The sequence below is a fragment of the Oncorhynchus clarkii genome, chromosome 4, assembly GCF_045791955.1.
Source record: "Oncorhynchus clarkii lewisi isolate Uvic-CL-2024 chromosome 4, UVic_Ocla_1.0, whole genome shotgun sequence".
Lineage (NCBI taxonomy): Eukaryota > Metazoa > Chordata > Actinopteri > Salmoniformes > Salmonidae > Oncorhynchus > Oncorhynchus clarkii.
Genome location: NC_092150.1, coordinates 33486251 through 33492250, shown reverse-complemented (window position 1 = coordinate 33492250; position 6000 = coordinate 33486251).

Here is a 6000-nt window from a genome sequence, read left to right as displayed (position 1 = left end):
AATTCATACAAATATTATTGGATTTGCCCCAAACATAACACTTTGTATTCAGGAAAAAAAGTAAATAGCTTTGCCACATTTTTTGCAGTATTACTTTAATGCCTTGTTGCAAAAAGGATGCATGTTTTTAAACATGTGTATTCTGTACAGGCTTCCTTTTCATTCTGTCACTTAGGTAGTATTATAGAGTAACTACAATGTTGTTGAGCCATCTTCAGTTCTCTCCCATCACTCTGCAACTGCTTTAAAGTCACCATTGGCCTCATGGTGAAATCCCTGAGCAGTTTCATTCCTCTCTGGCAACTGAGTGAAGAAGGACGGCTGTATCTTTGTAGTGATAGGGTGTATCACACTATCCAAAGTGTAATTAACAACTTCACCATGCTCGAAGGGATTTTCAATGTCTGCTTTTTTGTTATATCCATCTACCAATAGGTGCTGTTTTTTTGCTAGGCATTGGAAAACCTCCCTAGTCTTCGTAGTCGAATCTGTGTTTTAAATTCACTGCTCGACTGAGGGACCTTACAGGAAAATTGAACTGTATGTGTGGGGTACAGTCCATGCAATTTATTTTGTGACTTGTTAAGCGCATATTTACTCCTGAACCTATTTAAGCAAAAATTAACTAAAGACATTTCAGCTCTTCATTTTTTAAATGAATTTGTAAACATTTTGAAAAACATAATTCCACTTTGACGTTATGGGGTAGTGTATGTAGGTGTCACGGGATACTAGGAGTGGTGGGTTGGATTCAGGCGCAGAGAGCAGGGTTCAGTATATCGTGATTTTATTCTCTGGACAAAAAATGGTCACGCCAACATCAAATCAAATCAAATTTTATTTGTCATATACACATGGTTAGCAGATGTTAATGCGAGTGTAGCGAAATGCTAGAACAGACCAGCCCAAAACCAGGAACAAACAGTCCGGAGAATACACACATGAAAACCACAATCCAACAGAGTAACAAAAAAACAATCCCGCACAAAACAAGGGCGGGACAACCTACTACATATAGGGAAGCTAATTAAACTAAACTACACACAGGTGAAACTAATAAGATAAAACTAACAGACAAACGAAAACGGGATCGGTAGCGGCTAGTAGGACTGTGACGACGAACGCCGAGCACGCAGGGGAGCCAACTTCGGCGGAAGTCGTGACAGTAGGCCAGTAACCAAAAAATCTCAATCCATTTTAAATTCAGGCTGTAACACAATTTATTTGGGAAAAAGTGAAGGAGTGTGAATACTTTATGAAGACACTGTATAGTGTCTTCTTTAATTGAGGAAAATAAGAACAATCTGAAATGTATTTTTGAAACTGTCGCATAGCTAACTAAAAAGCAGCATTCCCCAAGAGAGGATGGCTTTCACTTCAGCAGTAATAAATTCATGAGCTTCTTTGAGGAAAAATCATGATCATTAGAAAGCAAATTACGGACTCCTCTTTAAATCTGTGTATTCCTCCAAAGCTCAGTTGTCCTGAGTCTGCACAACTCTGCCAGGACCTAGGATCAAGAGAGACACTCAAGTGGTTTAATACTATATCTCTTGACACAATGATGAAAATAATCATGGCCTCTAAACCTTCAAGCTGCATACTGGACCCTATTCCAACTAAACTACTGAAAGAGCTGCTTCCTGTGCTTGGCCCTCCTATGTTGAACATAATAAACGTCTCTCTATCCACCGGATGTGTACCAAACACACTAAAAGTGGCAGTAATAAAGCCTCTCTTGAAAAAGCCAAACCTTGACCCAGAAAATATAAAAAACTATAGGCCTATATCGAATCTTCCATTCCTCTCAAACATTTTAGAAAAAGCTGTTGCGCAGCAACTCACTGCCTCTCTGAAGACAAACAATGTATACGAAAAGCTTCAGTCTGGTTTTAGACCCCATCATAGCACTGAGACTGCACTTGTGAAGGTGGTAAATTGCCTTTTAATGGTGTCAGACCGAGGCTCTGCATCTGTCCTCGTGCTCCTAGACCTTAGTGCTGCTTTTGATACCATCGATCCCCACATTCTTTTGGAGAGATTGGAAACCCAAATTGGTCGAAGCGGACAAGTTCTGGCCTGGTTTAGATCTTATCTGTCGGAAATATATCAGTTTGTCTCTGTGAATGGTTTGTCCTCTGACACATCAACTGTAAATTTCGGTGTTCCTCAAGGTTCCGTTTTACGACCACTATTGTTTTCACTATAAGTGAAGTGGATGGCTGCAAACGTTCTACTTTTAAACTCGGACAAAACAGAGATGCTTGTTCTAGGTCCCAAGAAACAAAGACATATGCTGTTGAATCTGACAATTCATCTTGATGGTTGTACAGTCGTCTCAAATAAAACTGTGAAGGACCTCGGTGTTATTCTGGACCCTGATCTCTCTTTTGACAAACATATCAAGACTGTTTCAAGGACAGCTTTTTTCCATCTACATAACATTGCAAAAATCTGAAACTTTCTGTCCAAAAATGCTGCAGAAAAATTCATCCATGCTTTTGTTACTTCTAGGTTAGACTACTGCAATGCTCTACTTTCGGCTACCCGAATAAAGCACTAAATAAACTAAACAAATTTGATCATATTACTCCAGTGCTAGCCTCCCTACACTGGCTTCCTGTTAAGGCAAGGGCTGATTTCAAGGTTTTACTGCTAACCTACAAAGCATTACATGGGCATGCTCCTACCTATCTTTCCGTGCAGACATCTCTAGCTTAAAACTCTCTTAAAGAACCATGGATCCAATGAACCATTGTATTTCTGTTCAAAATGTTGTATCAAGACTGCCCAAATGTGCCTAATTTCTTTATTAATAACTTTTCATGTTCAAAATTGTGCACTCTCCTTAAACAATAGCATGGTATTCTTAGCAATAGCATGGCTACAATAGCATGGCGTCTGTAAATTGGACAGTGCAGTTAGATTATCAAGAATTTAAGCTTTCTGCCAATATCAGATATGTCTAATTCCTGGGAAATGTTCTTGTTACTTACAACCTCATGCTAATCGCATTAACCTACATTAGCTCAACCGTCCCGTGGAATTGACACTGATCCAGAAGAAGTTTTAAACTTACGGATTTTGATGGGGATTTTTTAAATGATGTTACTCAGATTGACGCATCAATGAATTGGTGCATCAATGAACTCTTAAGGATTAAACTGTAACTGTTTAAGTTACCATTGGCCTCCTGGTGAAATCTCTGCGCAGTTTCCTTCCTCTCGGGCAACTGAGTTAGGAAGGATGCCTGTATCTTTGTAATGACTGGATATATTGACACGCCATCCTAAGTGTAATTAATAACTTCACCATGCTCAAAGGGATATTCAATGTTTAATTTAAATGATTATTTTCCATGTCAGAAGAAGTCAATTCCAGTAGTGTACCCTTTCGAGAGGAGAAACAAACAAAGGCTCAGTTTATGGAGCACAACAACATCTGCATTTAGGTAAAATATTATTTTGCCTGGCAACACACCCTGCTGCAACTAGAGAGCTAAATAGGATGACAGAGAGAGAATCAAGAACAGTCAGATAGGGACTGACTGATGGAACCACAGGTACCCTGAGAGCAGTGGCGTGTCCAGAACATTTTAAATGGGGTTGCAAAGGTGGGGCACAAACCAAGTTTAGTGGGGCCATAACAATTTGAAACTTAATCGATGCAAGTTTTTATATATATATATATATATATATATATATTCTACATTGTAGAATAATAGTGAAGACATCAAAACTAATAACAGATATGGAATCATGTAGTAACCACAAAAGTGTTAAACAATTCAAAATATATTTTATATTTGAGATTCTTCAAAGTAGCCACCCTTTGCCTTTATGACAGCTTTAAACACTTGGCATTCTCTCAAACAGCTTCATGAGGCAGTCACCTGGAATGCATTTAAATTAATATGTGTGTCTTGTTAAACATTTATTTGTGGAAATTATTTTCTTCTTAAAGCATTTGAGCCAATCAGTGGTGTTGTGACAAGGTAGGGGTGGTATATAGAAGATAGCCCTACTTGGTAAAAGACCAAGTCCATATTATGGTAAGAACAGCTCACATAAGATAAATGACAGTCCATTACTACTTTAAAACAGGAAGGTCAGTCAATCCGAAAAATGTCAAGAACTTTCTTCAAGTGCAGTCAAAAAAACATCAAGCGTTATGATGAAACTGGCTCTCATGAGGACCGCCACGGGAAAGGAAGACCTAGCATTACCTCTGCTGCAGAGGATATGTTCATTAGAGTTACCAGCCTCAGAAATTGCAGCATGTGTGGTTCCCACCATGAAGCATGGAGGAGGATGTGTGATGGTGTGGGGGTGTACTTTGCTGGTGACACTGTCTGTGATTTATTTATAATTCAAGGCACACTTAACCAGCCTGTCTACCACAGAATTCTGCAGCGATACGCCATCCAATCTGGTTTGTGCTTAGTGGGACTATCATTTGTTTTTCAACAGAATGACTCAAAACACACTTCCAGGCTGTGTAAGGGCTATTTGACCAAGAAGGAGAGTGATGGAGTGCTGCATCAGATAACCTGGCCTCCACAATCACCTGACCTCAACCCAATTGAAATGGTTTGTGATTAATTGGACCACAGAGTGAAGGAAAAGCAGCCAACAATTGCTCCGCATATATGGGAGCTCCTTCAAGACTTGGAAAAGCATTTCAGGTGAAGATAGTTGAGAGAATGCCAAGAGTGCGCAAAGCTGTCATCAAGGAAAAGGTTGGCTACTTTGAAGAATCTCAAATATATTTAGATTTGTTTAACCTCACTAGGGTACGTGGGATGCTAGACGCTAACGTCCCACCTGGCCAACATCCAGAGAAATTGCAGAGAGCCAAATTCAAAAACAGAAATACTCATTATAATAATTCATAAAACATACAAGTGTTATACATCGGTTTAAAGGTTAACTTCTTGTTAATCCAACCACAGTGACAGATTTCAAAAAGGCTTTACGGCGAAAGCATACCATGCGATTATCTGAGAACAGCGCCCAGCAGACAAATCATTACAAACAGTAACCAGCCTAGTAGAGGAAATAGTGATACAATTTTAAATAATTGTGATAAAATGAATCACTTACCTTTGATGATCTTCATATGGTTGCACTAACAAGACTCCCATTTACTAATTTACTTAAACGTTAGTTGTGTTCGAAAAAGTCCATGTTTATATCCAAAAACCTCCGTTTTGTTTGCGCGTTTTGTTCAGTAATCCACAGGCTCAAACGCAGTCACAACAGGCAGACGAAAAATTCAAATTATATCCATAAAGTTCGTAGAAACATGTCAAACGATGTTTATAATCAATCCTCAGGTTGTTTTTAGCCTAACTAATCGATAATATTTCAACCGGACAATAACGTTGTCAATATAAAAGGTAAACACAAGGCATGCTCTCAGTCTCGAGCATAAAAAAAGCTCTGGGACACTGTAGGGTCCACTCATTCAGAGTGGTCTTACTCCCTCATTTTTCAATATACAAGCCTGAAACAATTTCTAAAGACTGTTGACATCTAGTGGAAGCCATAGGAACTGCAATTTGAGTCCTAAGTCAATGGATACTGTAATGGCATTCAATAGAAAACTACAAACATAAAAAAATCCCACTTCCTGGATGGATTTTTCTCAGGTTTTTGCCTGCCAAATCAGAAATTTTATAGTGTTTTCTATTATATGCATATCCTAGCTTCTGGGCCTGAGTAGCAGGCAGTTTACTTTGGGCACGCTTTTCATCCGGAAGTGAAAATAGTGCACCCCTACCCTAGTGAAGTTAACACTTTTTTAGTTACTACACAATTCCGAATGTGTTATTTCATAGCTTTCAGGTCTTCACTATTATTCTACAATGTAGAAAATAGTAAGAAAAAAAACTTGAATGAGTAGGTGTGTGTGCAAACGTTTGACTGGTACTGTAATTATGATGGTTCAATGCATTAAATGCTTAAGCTGGTACATTTTCCTGTTCAAATAAATCATAAA